We start from the raw sequence: 23,771 nt of genomic DNA, 5'->3' as shown, positions 1-23,771 counted from the left end.
CGTGCTACTAGCAATCTTTGATTTCCAAAATAATCTGCCTGGGGTTCTACTATCACTTGCATTAGTTTCAGCTTTTACAGCTTATGTGGAAGAAATCGTTCGCTAGGTTCAATAGGAATTTATTTTAACAATGGAGAAAAAATTTAAAACTAAATAACGAGTAATTTTTCACGATCGTTAATAAAAGTAACAAATAAATTGTAACTGTATTTTTTTATCGAAGATCTATGCAAAAATACACAATATTTTAATCATTTCATACATACCAATAAAGTTGCGTAGAAACACTAAGTAACTTTTTTTAAAGTTATGATTAATAGTATATTTTACAGTTATGGCTACATTGTGAGTAAAAGTACATATAATGTGTTTTTGTAACTTACCCATACTTATGTGCAAAATAAACGTACCTCAATGGTGACAAATTTCACTCTTTTTTTTTACATTATAGGCACATAGGGATACAAGTGATTAAATGAACACTTGCTGATAGCATTTAAAATTCATATTGTTTCTGTAAAATTACATACATCAATATGGAGAGTTATTATCACAATATATAGTGATATTTTACTTCATTTAAGGGTGTTTTACTGGGGCAATTTTTGTGTGAAAATCGTTTACTTACACATCAAGTCATTTTTTTCATCAAATTTTAATTTAGAGAATAGTACCTACATTTCGGGTAAAATTACATGATGTAAGTTATTGGTATTTTGCACAAGGAAGGTTGCACAGGAATACAACTGAGTGAACATACCCTTATTAGTAAGGTTTTATAAAAACGTACTGTTTGTGTAATATTTCACAAACCATGTTGGTATATTAGTAGCACAATACAATGTGTTATTTTACTTCATTGGTAATCGTTTACTAGGACATTATTGGTGTAAAACTATTAGACAACTCGTTATTTTTGTATGGAAACTGAGTATTTTTTTATACAATTGTTGTATTTTAGAATATAAACCTATATTTGATGTAAACTTACCTGATTTATTGGCAATTATTCACAAGTAATAAACCAGATTACAAAACGTGATGTAATTTTCCAAATTGCAATACAAAAATTGTAAAAATACATACACAAACACCTAATGTGTATTAACCAAAAAAGTTCCAGTGTTAGTAAAGATTTTTTTTCGGAAATATACACGCTCTTAGTTAGCTGGGTTTAAAACGCAAGTAGGTCGTGGGAAATGTTTAAAACCTCTCAATACGTCTGGCGATTTTCAGGTACTATCCAGATTACTCAATAAATATGAGAATAAAATTCCAGATTGCCAAAATTATTTTTTTTGGGAATTTTCATAAAATATATTTAAAATGGTCTGGTAATATTTTATAACCGACAAAAAAGTCTGGGATTTTTTTTTAACTCTTTAAAAACTAAATCAAAGATTAAAAAAATTTTGTTTGCTGAAAATTTTTTTTTTTTCGATATTTTTTTTTTTTTGCAAATGTTATATGCAGCGCAGTAGCAAAATAACCGCAAACTCTCTGCCAGACTTGCCGGCCTGGTTTCGCCAATCGACGATATTGTGAAATTATATAAATTATTAGCTATAAGAACTGTATGAACACTGTAAACTAAATTAATCATATAATGTACATTTCTGTATGATTTTAAAAGTATTCTTATGTTAGAGGCCGTATTTTCAGTCTGTTTTGTAAGTGACCTTTAAAAGGAGCTCATTGTATCTATATTCCGACAAGAGGAGTAACTTGAAAAAGTCTCCTTGGTTTGGTGATATTTATATAGCGTCAAATGACATGATGACAGTATGTCATATATCCCAGTGGGATATGACGATTCCTATGTTTTACTGACTGCAATTTAGTCATCCATTAAAAAACTAGCTGATTTAAAAGATTACAAAAACTCAGAGAATTTAATAACTACAAATTTACTTGATATTTTCGGTGCCTTCTTTCCTAAGACATATTTGAAGTTAAATGCCCATCCTATAGCTTCATCGAGCTTATCCTGATTAAATGTATTATGTTTAGATTAGGATTCAAGTTTATCTGTGATGATTAATGCGTAGTGTTTTTGTGTAATGTTGTATATTATTTGTATGTTTATTGTGTTATGCATTGCAATTTCTTTTAAATTATGTGTTTAAAAATTCAAAATTAAATATGACCAAAGTATATTCATATTATTTCGGTCGTTAACTTGATAGTTACATTAATGATAATAATATTTGAATTTATAATTACGATATATTATACACAGAGTGATTATACTGTAGAGGCAAGTTATAGTATTGATATAGCCTACCTAGAAAACTGATTAACATAGATAGGTATATCCTGATGAAAAATCGTATTTTACTGAAACACGTTCATCACATAAAGTAGTAGCACAGTTTGCGTACGTCGTGGAGTGTAATGTTGTGGCTCTGATCATGTGTCTCGTCTTCTGTCCCTGTGGGCGCCAGGCTGCCGGCAGTGCGACGAGAATTGTGGACGGCAGATTGAAATGTAGCGCCACGCCAATAATAAATAACGGTTAAGGCGACCGAGGCCGTGTGCGTGGCGTCGCTCCACAAACGTAAGAAATGGCGAAGGCTCTTCTCTCGTCGGCCCAGTCCAATTGCCTCGCATGATGAAGTGCGAACGGCCCGCCTCAAGAGGATAGCTCCTATGTTTGGCTGGCTGCCAACAACGGAAAACCTAGTTTACTTTTTCTTCTCAGCTGTTGGCGCTACCTGTAAACTCTTTCAGCGATTCCTGATGGCTTAATAACTGTCTCCGGGAGACAATACAACTTAACCACACTACGCCTCGCGTTCAAGCAAAATTTTCGTGGAGACATTCGTGAGCTACATAATTATTGTGTTCACAGCCCACACACAGTGAGCGCATGTTTATTTTTTTAAACACATAACTTTTAAACTTGAGTTATTTTCATGAATAATTCTCATAATTTGGGATGCCAGTTTCAAAAGTAGAGTGAAATGAAAATAGGATAAATCTTAAAACTTTTAAAATAAATAAAATAGGCTTATTTTATGCGAGTTGCAAATATATATAGGTACGGTAAAGGGCTTACGTATGCACCATTACAAACATTCTTTATATATTAAAATTCACCCACTACGATTAATAGGCAAGTTTCTCCAACGTTCGAATACAGGTGCCTCATCTACTTTGAAAACAGATATTAGACAAACGAACAATCTAAACCAGATTTCAATAGTTTTAATAAAAGGTAAGATTATTAAAACTGTGAGACGCAATAATAACGAAGATCAGTGGGTGAGAAAATATAATGTTCGCAGGCTTTCAAAGCCATTTTCTGAACTAGCTTGGCTTCTGGGTTGTAACCGTGTCCTTGGCAAATATTTCACCGACGTTTCGGTCGGAATTGCAGTCGCCATCATCAGGGAGCAAGTTACCTACTGACTGGTAACTGCTCCCTGACGATGGCGACTGCAATGTCGACCGAAACGTCGGTGAATTATTCGCTAAGGACACGGCTACACCCCAAAAGCCGAGCTACTTCAGGAATTGCAACAAACGACGATTAGAAGAAAGAACCCTTGTGACTATCCCTAAAGACGGCCCCTCGCTGGTACAGAAGGTACCAGGCGCTGCGGGAGAGGGGGAAAGCCAAGATGGCGAACGTCGCCCGGCCTAGCACGAGTGCCAGGAACTACCGATGGTGTTCAACTGCGGCTCTGGTCTATTGGAGCTGCTACATTCTGTTTTTGACGTGGCAACGTCTAATAAATCGATGAACGCCGGCTGCACGCACGAAAAACGATGACTCATTCTCCCGTTACGCTCATTGTACGCTTGCGACGAATCTATCTCTCTTCCACTCGATTGGAACAACAATCGATTTGACTTTTTCGAGGCACATTAAACTTGAAACACTCCCATTCGTTTCCTACTTTTCCTATCATCGTCCTATCCTTAACAGAATAACACAGATTGGAAGAAGTTCAATAGCAAACATGTATAAATGTTATAGTTAAAATAACCTCTTCGTTAAAGTAATAAACATATTTGAATTAATGACTGCAAATAAAAATAAATTTATCAATGAAATTGTAGATTTAATTTCACTTCTACTTTGTATCCATACAAAATGGTGATAATTCAATAAAAAATTATTAAATTTTATTCATAAAAGTATGCAATAATTGCGTTAATGTTTTGTAATGACGTTGTCACGTTAAACTATCGTCCGTAAACCGACTTTACAGACAACCAATTTTTTATTGAACCTCCCATTCACACTATGTATTCGCGTTAAAATCTTGCGGTCGTTCCCCGACACAGATGATCCCAATTTTTTTTTTATTTGATTGTAATTAAAGTGTACTAACTCAATATTGCTAAACATGTCACCATATATACAATGATATACAAACGGTTTTACGATAAATTCCCCATTGCTAACGTTAGTAATAGTGGGAACCAATTACATTTGTTTTCTTAATCCAGCGCGTCATGCAGTATCTCGTAAAGTATTTCTGGTATCAACAACAAAACCCCTACGACTCGTCACCCCACCCCAATTCCATGCGATTTATTATACTATAAATTTTGAATAGAAAGTTAATTCAAGCCACTGACCATTACAGTAATAAAATTAAAGATTTCAAAACTTATATACACGATAGTCCGAACTGGACCGAAAAATTTCGGCGCAGATTCCTAATGTGTTCGTCTGTGCTGTCGTCGTCGTGTTGTCTATAATACCTCTATAGTTCCATCGTTGTGTTCGTCCATTTGCTGTGTTGTCCAAGTTGTCGTCTGTCTGTATTTACTGTTCTTGTTGAAACTCTTATCTTTTTTTTGCACGCTTTATATTATCTTCACATGTATGTTTGTTTGTTTGATTGTATGTTTGTAACCGACTCCTTTGGGTGCGTTTTTGACCGACTTTAAACAGCCAGATTTCATTCAAACTATGTAAATTTATCGAGGACCGATGACAATACACTAATTTGATAAGATTATTCCATTATTCAATTTACAAAATAAGATTTTTGTCAATTTATATAATTTCACAATATTTAGTAGACTTTGTTTATATCGCCCCAAAGACAAACTGAAAGAAAACAGTTCGCCCAGTAGTATATAATAGCCGGTACTAGATCAGGATGCAGGTAGTGGATTGTGATTTTCGGTCCGCCATCTTGGATTTGTGACGTCACGGCGGCAAAAATTCCTCAAAATTCCTCAAAATTGACTCAAAATGACTCAAAATTTCCCGTTTTAAGAAAAAAATATATATACTTGAAAAAAAGGGCAATTTTTGATATTTAAAGTACCCGCCAAAATTTCAACGGTGATGAGGACTGCACTAACAATGAAATAGTCGTTGCCATAGAGACTAATGAAGCATCAACAAAGCAACAACCGTTGCCATGGTGATTTCCTACCAAAAACTGGAAATTTTGATATATTACGCCCCCGAAACTCCCCTTGGGATCGGATTTCCGCAGAATCCGTTCTTAGTGAGCGTCTACATCACAAAATGAGTAACTATGCTAAATTTCAAGTCAATCGGGTGTATAGTTTTAGAGATCTCGTGATGAGTGAGTCAGTGAGTGGTATTTTATCCCCTTGGGGGTAGAATTAATCAAAATCCTTTCTTTGCGGATGCCTACGTCATAACATCTACCTGCATGTCAAATTTAATCCCGATCCGTCCAGTGGTTTGGGCTGTGCGTTGATAGATCACTATGTCAGTCAGTCACCCTTGAGTTATATATATATATATATATATATATATATATATATATATATATATATATATATATAGATAAATTTAAAGTGATACTTCTTTATCGACGTATGAAATAAATTTTATATCAATGTAATAAACTTGATAGTTATTACATAAATTTACTATTAAATTAGATTTTTAATAGATATTGGCTGCAGTTAAAATAAAATCTATAAGTATTGTTTTATATCAGAAGTGTCTCTAGATATGGCTCAATTTTTTATTTATTACACGACTTTACTATTAAAGTGAATTTGAATAGATATTGGCTGCTTCTAAAATATATATCCAATATAGCGTGTTGAAGAACTACAGTACTCAATAATTTCAATATCCTGCTATGAAAATCAATATATTCGAGAAGTCATTGATGTTTATTCTAAGTCAGCATATCTGATGGGTGACCATCCTTTGTTTGCAAATGTATCACAATCAACTTTCTGCCATTTGTTCCAGTCTGATTCCACTGTAGGTTTCATTTTCATGCAGTTGTAACAAACTACACTGGAGTATTCTAAGAAATGTTTCAAAATTTTTATTTTCTTTTTATCTTCTTTGATTATGAAACGTTCACATTCTTTGTTAAAATCTTTAATCTACTGGTAAGCATTTGAGTTTCTGCCCGTGAATTTCTCAATAATGAAATCTTTTGCAATTTTCCCTAAATTTTGAGTTTCAGATATAGTTTTTTTTTGTTCAAGAAAATTTTCTAACAGTTTTTCCAATTTTTTATTTGATACATTAGGTATACATTCAGCACTTTTTGTTTTTTCCTCAATTTCTTCCAGGTAAAAATCCTTAAACTGTAAGTTTTGCTCTCATCCAAATATGTTTTTGATATATCATCTGTCAAACTTATCCATATTTTCCGTGTTTGATGTCCTTTATTTAATGATTTACTGACCTTGGCATAGTTTTGAGTATTTGTAACTGCTTGGTGTAGATTTGCAGGTTGGTGTTCGAGTGAAATTTCAAAAATCTGCCCATGAGGTGTAGCTATTAAGGTTATGCATATGGTGTTTGATTTCCCATTTGCTGTTGGTTTCACAGCAAAATCAAACCTAAATTTTTCCATGTTTCATGAAATATTTGCAGGAAATGTTGTTTTATAATATTGTTTCACTCTTGGTTAGTTGGTAAAATGAAACAAAGACGTAATTGTGTTTCTCTATTTAACGAAAGAAACAACACTTAAAGCCCTTATTTCATGTATTTTTCTTCATTGTTTTTTACAAATATAGATAATATTCTCTTTAAGAAAGTATATTGTTCACAATAATCATAACCCACTCTCACTTTTCATTTAATTAAATGTCACAATATTTAGTAGGCTTTGTTTATATCGCGCAAAAGACAAACTGAAAGAAAAGAGTTCGCACATGAGCGAAATGGTTTTCTTTACAATGGGCGAAGTAGTATATAATAGCCGGTACTAGATCAGGATGCAGGTAGTGGATTGTGATTGTCGGTCTGCCATCTTGGATTTGTGACGTCACGGCGGAAAAAATTCCTCAAAATTCCTCAAAATTGACTCAAAATGACTCAAAATTTCCCGTTTTAAGAAAAAATTTCCCGTTTTCGAGGGAAAAATTCCCGTTTCGAGGGAAAATTTCCCGTTTTATTCCTCAAAAATCCCAGCGGCTAGAAATGTCCTGATAGAGGCTTAAGCATCCTTAACTCAAGCCTCAGTTAAGCCTCTATCAGGATGTGACCTTGACCTTTGACCTTTACCCCGACGGACATCTTGGATCCACCATCTTGGATGACGTCATTTCGTTTTCTCGAACATTCTGGCATTGTGTTATCCGCCATTTTTTGAATTATGACGTCATCGTTGCAATTTCCGTTACGGCCGCCATCTTTAAATTTATTATCCGATTTTAATGAAAAAAAATTTTAAAATTATAAAAAATTAAATAATAAAATTTTTAATAAAATAATTAAAAAACAAACATTTACGACACGGAGCTCTGAGTCCTCGGTTCAAACCCGACGAGTGCAAAAAAAATAAAAATGGCGACCGATCCTTCCCCCGCGGTGGCTGCAGGCATACTGACTCCCACCACTTTTTTTTCAAAGCATATATATCGTCAGGTAGTATGACGTCATGTCCGCCATCTTGTCCTCGTCTGCTGGAAGCCATCATCAGTGTATCGTCGGCGAGAGTGCGCTGACGCCATGTTAGTTTAATTCTTATCCGCTAGAGTGCAGTAATCATTTATTATTGCTGTGACACCCGACATCTTGTCATTTGGCCGCCATCTTGAAAATCCGTAATTATTTAGCTAGAAATTCGGGAAAAATTCCAAAATTCATTAAATAAATTTATAATTTATATACTGATTGATTAGGTCGACTAAGGTCCTTGGTACGATCTAGGACGATGCAAAAAAATATAACATCAATTTAACATAATAGTAACAGGTTCGAGGAATTAAACACCACAAGTTCTTTTACAAACATAATATTTATTACATAATTTCTATTCTACTACAGGATCATTTGCGAAAGCCAGCAATCTTATAATCATTTAGATCCGCAGCGGTGTGAAATGACTAATTCTTAGCTCCAATCGGTTTATACTAGACAGAGTCCAGCCAGAACTTTTACAGACATAGTCCACCTCTTCTTGACAGAGTTTCTGGATACCGTTTTTAACAGTTTGCTTCACATCGTTAGAACTGTAAATTACTGCAGCCGATGTCTTGAATGCACACTTCTTCACTTTGTCATCGAACGGATATGGCTTTCCATATATACAGTCCAACCACAAGTTATATTTCAAAGGTCCGTTTGTTGCTACATCATCAGTAAGCTGATTGATTATGTCCTCTCTGATATCATCAAGAAAATTACAAATGTCTTTCGACTCACCTAACGTATTTAAATAATAGTAGTCCTTCAATGTTCCACGAAATGCAGACTGCGCCAAGTAGAAGCCATTATCGTTCACTTGTAATGCGCCGAACACAGTCTTAGGTTTATTTTCCTGTTCAGACGTCATACCAATCGGTTGCTGCACATCGGTTTTCTTGCTTGTACGCTCACGAGCCTTCAACCTAAACCGAGGAGTCGAAATTTCTGCAGGTAGTTCAGCAGTAGGCACACGGACTTCACCTTTACAGTTTTTCGCATGTCGTCGCAAATTATCAATTCGAGTAAACCATTCATGACACTCATCACATCGAAACTTCATGCGAGATGGATTCTTCGTGCATTTGCTCCGCTGATGTCTTCGTGCATCATGAGCAAATGCGAACGACGTATCACAGTAGCTGCAAGGATACCGTGGTGATGAAGACGAACCTTTCAGACCCGATCCAGATACTGACGTTGCTGCAGTTGCACCATCTCCAGGCATACTCTTATGAACATCAATGCATCGTTGTTGCGCCGAAACATTTACTTTCTGCCGAACAGCAGGACCTTTTCATGTGCGTTTTCATATTATCTTTTCTGGCAAACTGCTTATGACATTTCTCACAAACAAACATTTTACGATATAGGTTCTTGGCACATTCTCTATTCTCATGTCGTCGAGCATTGCTGTTGTTTGAGAAAATCTTGTCGCAGTAACAGCACCGATGTTCGCTAGTTGTCAAATCAGCATCCATTGAAGTCTCCATCGAGGTCGTATCGTCGATCGTCGTGGTTTCCTGCATATCCAGCTCAGTAGTCATTAAGCTATCTTCTGCTGGTGGTATCACATCTGTTGAAATCTCCTCCAATGTTGACGTCGTCGTCGTTGCCAACGAGATCTGCTCCACCATTGTCGTCGCTGACGTCAAGGTTCCCGTAGACGATGGTACAACGTCCATCGAGTTCGGCGTTAAAGTCGGTAAAGATGCCATCGAGTTCTCAAGAACAGGTAATTACGCGACTTATGCACCAGATGAAATAATCTAGATGATCCTTACACCGTCGTCGACAGTAACAAACTGAGCGACCTGCTGTCTTGTACTCGCTTATATACATGCACCGAATGGAATAATACGCTAGTCAAATCAAGAATCATTTACAATAATACTAGAGTCAAAACAACATTAAAAATAGAAGGACCATCAAGGAAAAGGCAGCACATTTGGAAGCACCGACAAAGAAAAGGCAGCACCGCCAACGAAAAGGCAGCACATTTTGGAAGCACCGACAAAGAAAAGGCAGCACCGCCAACGAAAAGGAAGCACATTTGGAAGCACCGACAACGAAAAGGCAGCACCGCCAAAGAAAAGACAGCACATTTGGAAGCACCAACAACGAAAAGGAAGCACCATCAACGAAAAGGCCGCACCGCCAACGAAAAGGAAGCACATTTGGAAGCACCGACAAAGAAAAGGCAGCACCGCCAACGAAAAGGAAGCACATTTGGAAGCACCGACAAAGAAAAGGCAGCACCGACAACGAAAAGGCAGCACATTTGGAAGCACCGACAAAGAAAAGGCAGCACCGCCAACGAAAAGGAAGCACATTTGGAAGCACCGACAACGAAAAGGCAGCACCGCCAAAGAAAAGACAGCACATTTTGAAGCACCGACAACGAAAAGGAAACACCATCAACGAAAAGGCCGCACCGCCAACGAAAAGGAAGCACATTTGGAAGCACCGACAAAGAAAAGGCAGCACCGCCAACGAAAAGGAAGCACATTTGGAAGCACCGACAAAGAAAAGGCAGCACCGCCAACGAAAAGGAAGCACATTTGGAAGCACCGACAACGAAAAGGCAGCACCATCGACGAAAAGGAACCTTATTAATTTGTCATTGACTCCAATATTCATTGGCTCCAATATTCATTGGCTCCAATATTCATTGACTCCAATATCCATGGCTTCCAATATCAATTGGCTCGAATTACTCCAAAAGGTTCCATCAGCCTTTTGGCTCCAACAGTCTTTTGGCTCCGATAGTCATTGGCTACAATAGTCATTGGCTACAATATTCATTGGCTCCAATAATCATTGACTGCAATATTCATTGGTTCCAATATTCATTGGCTCCAATATCCATTGGCTCCAATATTCAATGGCTCCAATATTCATTGACTCCAATATTCATTGGCTCCATCAGTCATTGACAACTACAGTCTTTTGGACCCCAAAAGTCTTTTGGCTCCAAATATATTAGGCTAGAATTCTTTGAGTCTAAGAGACTATGAGACCACATGGCTACGAGTCTAAAATGATCTAGCTGGTTACGAGTTATACATGGCTTGCAAGGCTACAGAGCTACGAAGTTTCTAGTACACAGGTTTACATGACTGCGAGGATACAGGACTACAAGTCTGCATGAGTACTTGACTACGAAGCTACTCGTCTACAAGGCTACAATTACAGCATCTGTTTTCGTCAGAATTTTCTCTTTTGCTCCAACTGCACCACCAGCATTATGTTATAAGATTACAAGGCCGCTTGCTTACGTAGCTTCAAGTCTACGAGGATACTTGGATACGTAGCTTCAATTCTACGAGGTCCTAAGACTTCATGACTACGCGACTTCGAGCCATGAGGTTACGAGATTACGTGACTACGAATCTTCATGTTTACGAGACTGCGAGGCTACAGAGCTACGAAGCCTCTAGAAAACGAATTTACGTGACTGTGTGGATACAGGAATACAAGTCTGCATGAGTTCTTGACTACGAAGCTACTCGTCTACAAGGCTCCAATTGACACATCTGTCTTCGATGGAATTTTCTCTTTTGCTACATATACACCATCAGCATTATGTTATAATACTACAAAGCTACTTGCTTACATAGCTTCAAGTCTACGAGGCTCCAATACATCATGACTACGAGACTACGAGCCATGAAGTTACGAGACTATGCGATTGCAAGTCTTCAAGGTTACGTCGTCGCGAGGCTATAGGACTACGAAGCTTCCAGAACGCATGGTTACGAGAATGCATGACTAATTGGCCGCATGACTACGAAACTTTATGTCTCTAACTGACTACAATAGCACTATTCAGTGGTGAGAGTTAATTTATTTCATGCAAAGGTACTTGCTGCTAGCAGTTCCGCTTTTCAACATCAGATGACGTCACGTTTTGCTTGCAGGTAAAATAATATTTATTTATTTTATGCGGGATGCGGGTTGTTCACTATCGATCGCATAAGAAGAATGGCATCGATAGTCTTCAAGGAGAAGAAAGTTCGTCCTTCCTGCTAGTGCTTCTCAGATTTCTCACGGTCCGCCATCTTGGATTGCGACGTCACGGCTGTCATCTTGGATAGGTGTGACTTTGACCTTTGACCGAAACCGCAGGAATGATCGCAAGCACACGGATTAACCATCAAAATATTGATAAGAATAATCAGGAGCACACGGAGAAAACCATCATAATATTGGCAAGAATAATCAGGAGCACACGGAGAAAAACGACACATGTTTTCTTTGATATAAAATTACATAAAAAAAAAAAATATTTAAAAATAAAAATAAATTAATAAAAATATTTAAAATAAAAACAAAAAATACATAAACAGATTCTGCTAGCTTGTAAACTTATCATTGTTGAGCAAAGATAGAGTTCTAGTACGCTCACTAAGAACGGATTCTGCGGAAATCCGATCCCAAGGGGAGTTTCGGGGGCGTAATATATCAAAATTTCCAGTTTTTGGTAGGAAATCACCATGGCAACGGTTGTTGCTTTGTTGATGCTTCATTAGTCTCTATGGCAACGACTATTTCATTGTTAGTGCAGTCCTCATCACCGTTGAAATTTTGGCGAGTACTTTAAATATCAAAAATTGCCCTTTTTTTCAAGTATATATATTTAACAGACTTGAAACTTCACAGTAATGTACCTTATGTTACGCAGGATGACATTTTCCGAAAATTAAATCCCATGGGTGGTTAAAACCAGGCAACAGTGGGTACTTTGTCTGCATGAGAACAGGATTTTGCATTGTTCATGCCTTCTGCGTCTCCATGGCAACGGGCATCGCGCGGCAGTGGCGTACCCACAAGTAGGGGCATGTATAATGAGCGGCGCAAGAGTGATCTGCCTGTAGACTGCCGTAGCGAAGTACGGGTACATTAGTTGTACGTTGCGTGCACGAGTCGGGAAACCATCGGTGCTATTCATTTTCTCTCCGGTACATTATACAGCATTGTAATAAATTTTCACTGAATTATTTTTTTATTTACCATTACTGTAAATGGGAGATGTGGCTTAATTTTTTTCCATTAGTTTAGCCGTGCGAAGCCGGGTCGGGCAGCTAGTTAGGTGTAAATAAACCAAACTAAAAAGTAGAAAATAAATAATAGTTTAAAAAAAAACACGCTTTATATATAAAACCAAACCAAAAAATGGAAAATAAATTTTAATAAATTTGAATTAAGAATAGTTTAAAATTTTTTAATAAATATAAATTATTAATAGTGTATATTAGAAAAATGTATTTTATTTTAAAAAAAGCGTGGGGTGCATGGTGTCAATAGTTATAAATATTTTATTGACAGATATGAGTAGAAGTATTATCTTTTCGATAATATCTTATAAAGCACCCCACGCTTTTTTTAAAATAAAATACATTTTTTTCTAATATACACTATTATTAATTAATATTTTTTTCTAAATTTTACACTATTCTTAATTCAAATTTATTAAATTTTATTTTCTATTTTTTGGTTTGGTTTTCTATATAAAGCGTGTTTTTTAGTTTTTTTTAAGTATTATTTATTTTACTTTGTTCGTTTGTGCTGTTATTTTATCATGACTACATTCCTTCCAATGAATGTTTTGTGCTGGCTGATATCTAAAGTTTGACATCAGCAGATTTAGGCCTTTTATAAAGTATATGAGTTTGTGTTTTCATTTTTTGTATTCTGCTTTATTAAAGTTTTTCCATAACAAGCAGTGAAAAACTGCAATATAAAATGTCCAAAGGAATATATAATATCTTTTTTTTTTTATTATTTACAGTAAAAATGTTTCAGCTCCAACTTCAAAAGCAAATACAAGCTTTGGGAATACTTTCGGACCATCAATCGTTAGCATGATTTGAACTTATGTTTTTTTCCATGAGGATCTTATGGCCGAATTTATTAGTTTGAGTTCTGAATCATTATTAATAACAACATTCAAGGTAAGTATTAACTAAGTGGAATAAACGAAATAAATTGTGACTGACGTCGTGATGTGACGGCAACCTAGGTCGTAACTGCAATAGGTAAGGAGTTATGATGATGTGCATAAACGCACCATTGTGAAGCGCGCGCGCTCGCAGCATTGCCCGGTGGCAGTCACCACAGACCAGCACGCGGGTATTTAACTCAATAAGCGCAGTTCACATGAGCGCGGCTAAATGCATTGCCGCTGAACATCTACTATGAATAGAGACCGGAAAAATTCGCGGTTTCGTTTCGCGATTGGCTGGAAGCCAAACATGTTTACCTTATTCCTGCTTCTGCTATTGGACCACAGTTGGCTAGAAAGACTCAGAACCAACGAATAACCTTCCCATGCAACCCAGACACCTGGTCTTACAAGTCAGTAGCCAATGAGCAGGTGGCATTTTCCAGAGTAAGTAGAGGATTTTGGAATCCATCCTAGAGGTCAACGAAACCGCGAATTTTTCCAGTCTCTAACTATGAAGGATGTTATCCATTCAGATAACGTCAGTCATCAGCTCTTACGTTTATTACTTTTCGTACTAGGGACAAGTTTATATGTATGGTGAATTGCGATACTAACGAAACAACACCGAAAAGCATGACAACACACCATATAACAGCGAACCAAATAAGCATTTTAACTAAATCATTAACTTAATTCACAAAATCATAATCTTTCCATATATTAAATTCAAAGCATGTAGTTAATTATAATTAAGACTGTACCAAAATTTCAAACACAATAATACTTTCTAATTAATTTTCATTACACCGAGTAGTTCGACAAGTTTATTACAAATCATTGCATTGTTATTATTGCAAAAGTGCATCACATATCAGTCAAAACGGTTTTGGTAGGTAGGTATAATGAAACATTTGAGTGGCAGATGTGTTTAATATAATGCTATCATTATGAAATAAATCTAATTTATAATAAATTAAGAATTAAATCCTGTATCTAGTCATCACTAGGGACTGGAAAAATTCGCGGATTCAACGACCTCTAGGATAGCCTCCATTATCCTCTGCACTTCTCAAGTAAACACGCGTGTTCGTTGGTTACTAAATTGTGAGTCGTCTCCACTAGGTAGCTTGTGATTCGACGCTTCTTTGGTCGGTAGACTCTCATTGGCCCAGAGAGCTCCAGTTAAACCTCGAGCCAATAGCAGAACCAGCAGAATTATACACATGTTTGAATTTCAGCCTATCACGAAATGAATACGCGAATTTTTCCGGTCTCTGGTCATCACTCACCTCGTATAGATCAATAAGTGTACATTTCGAGTACACGAAAGTGGTGTTCTGTTAGATCTCGATTGCGATAGTGATATCCTGCTTCGTGTGGCAGGTCGCTGCGAAAGTCTTGCGTCAGCCGTCCCTACCAGCGCTTTTCTCACTCGAGATGGGACTGAAAAAGTCTTAGATAACTATATTTGAGGTTTAATTTTGTACGTACCTACAGTTAAGTTTAGTTCATTTCATTTTTTATATCACAGCCATCATCATCAATGCCACCGCCATAACCAAAGGGTTTATTCGTAGGAATATCCTGGCAGATCAATTAGGGTAAAGTAACAAGTGCCCGAGAAGCGTTGCGAACCCACGACCTCAATACTCGAGGGAAAACAAGAGAGTTGCGCTGATCCCAGGTTAAACTTGTCGACATTTTGAGTAGCTGAACTTTCACAAAATGAATACATATATACATCGCATTATTGTTGTTTGATTAGCTGGTAAAGTTGCTTTATTTTAATGATTTTTTTTTTCAGTATGGATAATGGGAATGAAATGAAAAAAATAAAACTAGAAATGTTTAGGTTTAAAGTCAATTTCACTGGCTGCTATGTGATATGGTTCTATTTCGTTTGGAAAAAAATTATATTTAAAATTACCTGGCCTTTTCAAACAATCAGAATCATTAGGATTTTAGAAGACTAAAAAATTAAATAAATTTCTCTGGACAAAATAGTTTAGCCAAACCAAATTGTAGTCGCCACCATTGCTTTTATAATCAAAATATTTCTGTTATTTATTGTATTTTGGTTCTCCCTATCCATACTGCACAAAACTTTCTGGCATTCGAATTTGCCTGCTAATTATGGAAAAAGTATGCACTATATATTTTTTACATTTTTTTGAACTTGGGCCACTCAAAAAGTCTACAAATTCAACCACATTGAACGTTAAAATAAAATAATGACCTGGAATGGGCCATACATACACCCTTATCTTTATTCAAGTTCGCATCGACTCTAAGGCCCTGCCCACATGAACTTCTCGTGATAGAAAGCAATGTTTCTGAGGAAAATTCGTTAAAACACCTCCCGTACTAATTCCTGCAGTGTGTTCAAGATAAGGTGAGATTTCTCTCAAAGGTGCCCCAAGAAACATTGAAAGGGACTGGAACAATTCGCTCGTTCAATGGCTCCAGTATAGACTCTACAGTCCTATATGCACTTACGCAAATGTCACATTCTCGCTGGCTGCCCACATGTGAGAACGTTTCAAATAGGTAGTTTGTGATTCGTCAATCTATTGGTTGAGGATTCATGATTGGCTAAGAGACTTCCAGGCGAACTTTGAGTCAATTGCAGAAGCAGCACAACAATTTTTATGTTTGGATCTTAGCCAATAACTAAAACATCCGGGAATTTTCCCGGTCTCTAAAAATTGACAATTTTACAAATGAATGTTCTTAAAAAGTTAACAAAATAAATTTAATATGTAGATTCCTGCAGAATTCGTGTTATTATCTGGCACCCGGCTAGAGTCTACACACTTTTACATGAATAAGTGCAAGTCTTTGGTTCATCGGTATAGACAGGTAAAATACGTTGATTCATTATGCGATAGGCTAAACTTCAAATACATATACCTTTAAGCTGATATTGCTATTGGATCACTGTTCATCTGGAAGACACTGAACCAATTATAAACCCTCAACCAAAGAAGTATCGAATAACAGGTGACTCACAAGTCAACTGCATATGGTTGTGTCAATGAATATTCCCTTTTTTCTTATTGGCTTCTTGTTCTACCGAATAAAATTGACTTTTAAAATATGTAATGTTTTACATTCTAGCCTGTTTCATAATAAAATCCAGATATTTAGTTCTCTGATAATAAGTCTACATAATTTTTCAGTCTGTTGCTACATATATCCGTGTTTCCTATGATTGTTAATACTGTTACGATTTATTATGTGGCAAGAACTGGGTTCTTAAGGGATAGCACAATTAGGTTTTATTACGGTTTTATTGAACACTAATATTAACATTAAAAATAAATAATGTTACTTAAAAATTCCTAATCAGCAACTACTCGCACTTAAAAATGTTTATTCCCAAGTCACTCAGTGTCTGTCAAGTTATTATAGATCGTACTCCTCTCTGGGCATACTTCTCGCGCAACTCCGCACGTAACTCACCGCTGAACTCCGTCGCGTCGCCAAACTCTCGCCGCACGCGCGACAGTCTCGCCACTGTCTTGGGACTCTCCCAGCCCCAAGAACTGCGTCGCTGAGGCCTGCTTAAAGAGTCTCTGGAGCCCTTCTAGAACTGACGAGCGCAGCTGTGGCCAGTCGCGTCATCCTGTGCCGACCCGACGCCTGAAGCGTCGAGAATAGCGTCGCTTGCTCACTGTCGCCACGGCCCGCGGAATTCCCAAGGCCGCTCAGCGATATATAACGGCACCGAGGCAGGATGATTCGCGGAATGCGGAAGGGGGAGGGGGTAGTGACGACCCTTGTAATCCGGCCAGGCACGCGTGGCATGCCTTAAGTCAGCGGACGGCACGTGACACGGCGCGTGACGCCAGTGGCTGTGCAGGGCAGCCCACCAGCCCAGAACATGGCGTGTATCATTGTTCTGTTCGCATTCGTAACAATACGTTACAATCTTCAGTTGCCAAAGGATGTCCGCTTAAGCATCTGACAAAAATAGTCTCATTGTATTGAAGAGAGAGAATTCAAATGGAACCTAGAGCGTATGTATTTTATTAAGACGGTATTCCAAGACGTTCTGTTAAGTTAGCGAATAAGCACTCTCTTGTTGGGATACAGCCGTAACCTAACTCACGGGCCTTATTCCAGAACGTGTCCAAACCGAATCCCAGTAAGGGAACAGATCGACAAAAGTTTTAATAAACAGTGTCCTGCGCGAGGTTAGAAACTAGTTTCAGAGCATTCTAGCGGACATTTCGCTACCATCGATACAATTGTTATGGTAAGATAGCAGCACCTTTGCACAAAAATGGAACTGCCCTTCTAATTTACTCAAGTACCTTTTAAGTTACGATTATTTCTTGTTATGACCATTAAAGCGCACAAAATGTACTCCAGGATAGTATCGCTATAACAAAGTTTCATTTGGCACACCAACACGCTTGTAACGTTTCCCGAGGATCACAAAAAAGACTACATACTAGTTAATGGCGCCAGACGCGGGTCCGTTATCTGGACTAAAACAACGAAAGAGTTAACTCTGCGCATGCTCGGAATTCGGGCAACAGATCGGCAACGTATAGGACACCGAAATCCGGTACCTTAAAATAAGGGACTAGCCATGTCCTATCGTGCACTAGAAATACGTAGAAACCTGTAAAATTCGCGATTTCAAATCCCTAAAGGATAGACTCCATGATCCTCTATGCACTCGTGCAAATTACATCTGATGATTGGTTACCGGCTCGTAACACCTGTTGACTGGAATGATCGTGATTCGCTAATTATTCTGTTAAAGATTTTTCATTGGCCCAGAGTCCTTCAGATAAACTGTGGCCCAATCACTGAAGCAAAATAATGTCAAAAGTATTTGGACTCTATCCTATCGCGAAATGAATCCGCGAATTTTACAGGTCTCTAGAAATACGTTTAGGTACGTGTGTAGCAAAAACCCTTATTTTTGTGTCTGGGAATATCGGCCTTCGAGTTCCGGTGGTGCCGTGCTGCAAACAAATATATTTTTGTGTACAGCATATGTGCTGCCTGCAGTCATAAGGCAGCTGGTCCACGTGTCCAGTCACCATAACGACTAAGCCTACCCGACAATGGGCGAATCAGACAACTGACACACGGCAATAAGCCTTGACTGCTTGTTTGTAATATAAACTTTATGAAAAGGGACTTTTTCGCGAAAAGATTTTGAGACTATAGCTGCGTGCTAACTCTTTGTAGTTCAGCAATTGGTTAAGCTTCTCTAATGTACGTGTCCTCTGTTGTCAACCGAATAACAAATTAATTCGTACTGAAGCGAACGGCTTCTCTGGGCAAGAACAAGGACCAAACTGCTGGTAACACAACTAACATTCAGATTTTATTTTCGCGAATAATACCTGCCAATAATTGATGATAATTATAAACATTTGCACGACATTTTCCACCCATTCCATTATATAAAACGTTCTAAATATATGTTGAAAATATTTATTACAGAACAACAAATGCAAGAGAGGTTTAGTTTTACATTTACAGAAAACGACCCTAGCAAACAATACTGAAAGAATTTAAAAAAAGACCGCGTGTTACACAGTAGACGTGATAGAAGTGAAACTTCTTTCGCAGTTCAAACCTCTACTCGTAAGTTTATCGTTTGGGGTAAAACTACTATTAAAGGGGTAAAATTACTATTAAATGTTTTTTACCCCTGAAAATTCATCAAGATTGCTCTCTAGCATGTCATGTTTTGTCTCGATTACCCCAACGGATATTCAATAAATATAATCTAATAGCGTAAATATTTACGACAGTGTTTATAATTGTGATCAATTTCGTGACACATATCAGCTCTAAAATCACGTTTAGTAAATGTCTGTTGTAATGATTTATAGCCTAACTACAAATGCAATATAGATATAGTAATAAGTTCTCAGGTTAATTCCTTTAAATATAGTAAAGAAAAGAAATTAAATAACCAAGACAGTTTGCGATGGGAAATAGCCTTAAAATTCAAAGTTCCAAACACAATCGTACCTTCCTGCAAAAGGTTTAAAGTTATTCTAAGCCAATAACAGACCATAAAACAACCTTATGAACATGTTGTGGGTCAATTTATTTTAAATGAGACTTAAAACCCATACATATGCTTTACGGTAATTTCGAAGATTCGATAAGTCGCAAGTTAGAATTCACTGTGTTCATTATTGGACCGCAGTTATTTGGACACGCCCGTCTACGGCTGTGAGCCAACGATCTCCAGCTAGGAGAGATGAAAGCTAATCAGTAGAGACCGGAAAAATTCGCGAATTAATTTCGTGATAGGCTAAAATACAAATAGTTATACCTCAGTGCTGCCTATGATATTGGCTCACAACTCACCTGGATGACTCTGGGCCAATGAGAAACACTTAACCAAAGCTGTATCGAATCACAGGCTGCTACGGTGGGACACCTTACAAGACAGCAGCCAATGAATGGGTGACATTTGACCAAGTGTACGTATAACTATGGAGTTCATCCTACAGGTCATTGAACCCGCGAATTTTTCCGGTCCCTACTAATCAGGTAGTTCTAATTACCAAGGGTGAAAATGTTCTCGCTAAGATATCAACCAATGGGAAATCAAACAAACGTTTGCCTAAGGCCAGACGAAACCACGAAATTTCCGGGTCTCTACTTATGAAATAATACCACTATGCTCTTGATACGTTCCAAACTACCCTGAAGTAGAAATAAAAAAGGAAAAGGGTTTTGATCCAATCACGTGCAACTTGTGCGAAGAAATGTCAGATTATGACCTTGTAGTTTGCCCAGTGATAAAACTTAAATGGGTTGGATGTGCGTAGAACAGTTGAGTCAAGCATGCTACGAAAAGATTCCTATAAATGATCATGGTTATAAGTAGTATATAATATTATTTCCGGAAACAGGCTTCAGGCTGTGGATTGAAGATTGTCGACCGCCATCTTGGATTTGTGACGTCATGGCGGCAAAAATTCCTCAAAATCCCTCAAAAATGACTCAAAATGACTCAAAAATTCCCGTTTCAGAAAAAAATTCCCGTTTTCGAGGGAAAAATTCCCGTTTCGAGGGAAAATTTCCCGTTTTATTCCGTAAAAATCCCAGCGGCTAGAAATGTCCTGATAGAGGCTTAAGCATCCTTAACTCAAGCCTCAGTTAAGACTCTATCAGGACTTGACCTTGACCTCGACGGCCATCTTTATCCGGGGCCAGGCTTCAGGCTGTGGATTGAAGATTGTCGACCGACATATTGGATTGTGTCATCACGGTGGCCATCTTGGATGGTTGTGACCTTGACCTTTGACCTTGACCTTGACCCCGACGGCCATTTTGAATCCGCCATCTTGGATCCGCCATTTTGGATGACGTAATTTTGTTTTCTCGAACATTCCGACGATTTGTTATCCGCCATATTGGATGATGACATCACCGTTGCAAATTTCGTTACGATCGCCATCTTTAACTTTTGTATTTATTATCCGATTTTAGAGAAATTTAAAAAAAAAAATTCACTTAATAAAAAAAATAAAATATTTAAAAAAACAAACATTTACGACACGGAGCTCGGAGTCCTCGGTTCGAACCTGGTGAGGGCAAAAAAATTAAAAAATGGCGACTGATCCTTCCCTCGTGGTGGCTGCAGGCAGACTGACTCCCACCACTTTTTTTCAAAGCATATATATCGTCACCTAGTATGACGCCATGTCCGCAATCTTGTCTTCGATGCTGGAAGCCATCATCAATGTATCGTCGGCGAGAGTGCGCTGACGCTATGTTAGTTGAATTCTTACCCGCTAGAGTGAAGTAATCATTTATTATTGCTGTGTCACCCGCCATCTTGAAATTTGGCCGCCATATTGAAAATCCGTAATTATGTAGCTAGGAATTCGGGAAAAGTTCCAAAATTCATGAAATAAATCACTCATTAATTTACATATTGATTCGATCCGATCCTGTCCTCGGTCCGATACTCGATCGATGCAATAATGTTTAATTTTATGAGAAAATAATAATTTCAATATAACCACGTTCAAAATTCTTAAAGAGACTTTAAATCCTCTACTACCATCACCCTACCAGACATCAAGACAACCATATTGGAAATTCGTAATTGTAATGCTAGAGATTCCGTAAAAAGTTAAAAATACTCTAAATAAATTTGTAATCTATATACCGATTGATTAGATCGACTAAGGTCCTTGGTTCGATCCCTGGCTGATACAAAATAACTTAAATTTTAAAAAAGTACCAGAAATGTGTAAGGTACGAGAAATAAAACACCACAAAGTCTTTTACACAATTTCTATCCTACTACAGAATCACTTGCGAAAGCCAGCAATCTCATAAACATTTAGCCCTGCATAGACGTGCAACGACTACTTCTTAGCTCCAACAGCTCCAAATGCTCCAAATGGCTCCAACAGGTCCAAATGGCCCCAAAAGCTCCAACTGCCTTTTGCTTCATGAGCTCCAATGATATTCGGCTACATTGATTGCTACGAGTCTAAGAGACTACGTGGCTACAAGGCTACGAGTCTAAAAGGATCTAGCTGGTTCCGAGTTACACATGGCTGCGAGACTGCATGGCTAAAAGACGGCATGGCTACGAAACTACATGTCTATGAAGCTACATGGATACAGTGTCTACTCGGCTCCAACACGCAATGTACACATTACACACAGGAAACTGAACGTACACACAGTACACACAGGAAACGGAACGTACACACAGTACACACAGGAAACGGAACGTACACACAGTACACACAGGAAACTGAACGTACACACAGTACACACAGGAAACGGAACGTAAACACAGGAAACGGAACGTACACACAGTACACACAGGAAACGGAACGTACACACAGTACACACAGGAAAATGAACGTACACACAGTACACACAGGAAACGGAACGTACACACAGTGCACACACAGGAGACGGAACGTACACACAGTACACACAGGAAACGGAACGTAGACACAGTACACACACAGGAAACGGAACGTACACCCAGTACACACTGTAAACGGAACGTACACACAGGAAACGGAACTTACACACAGTACACACAGGAAACGGAACGTACACACTGTCCACACAGGAAACTGAACGTACACACAGTACACACAGGAAACGGAACGTACACACAGTACACACAGGAAACTGAACGTACACATAGTACACACAGTGAAACGTAACGTACACACAGTACACACAGAAAACTGAACGTATACTCAGTACACACAGTACACACAGAAAACTGAACGTACACTCAGTACACACAGGAAACTGAACGTACACACAGTACACACAGGAAACGGAACGTACACACAGTACACACAGGAAACGGAACGTACACACAGTACACACAGGAAACGGAACGTACACACAGTATACACACAGGAAACGTAATTATCACATATACAGTAGCGGAAACACACACACAGGCTTAGTTGGAAATCAGAATACAAGAAATAAAAACATTAAATTTTTACTTTCAATATTTTATTACTTCTCAACATTACACAAATACAAGTAAAAGAAGCCATTATTGTATGAAGCCAGCTTTTCTCAGTTCTTTGAGTATGAAGGATATTTCTTAAATGCAAGATAGTTTCCTGCACAAAGCGAGCCATGTAGAAGTCTTAGCCGGTCAACCAATATGTTTGGATCTTTCCATGATGTATAATCAATCTCTTCTACCATTATCTTACTTGCTTTTTTATTATAAATACTTTTAATATCACAATCGTCCCAGTGATCATAATAAGCATTATCAGATTTATTTATTATAACACGACGTTTCCATCGTTTCGGTCTCAAGACATCGCCACATTCTTCGATCTTGTCAGCTCTAGGTGCTTCATCACAGTCTATGCCTTTGTCAACAACCTCAGAGTCACTGTAAAAATCACTGTAGAAGACATCCTCTTCACCCAGATTACCGTA

Source organism: Bacillus rossius, chromosome 15 (assembly GCF_032445375.1).
Source record: "Bacillus rossius redtenbacheri isolate Brsri chromosome 15, Brsri_v3, whole genome shotgun sequence".
In the NCBI taxonomy this organism is placed as follows: domain Eukaryota; kingdom Metazoa; phylum Arthropoda; class Insecta; order Phasmatodea; family Bacillidae; genus Bacillus; species Bacillus rossius.
Note: the sequence above shows the minus strand (reverse complement) of the source record.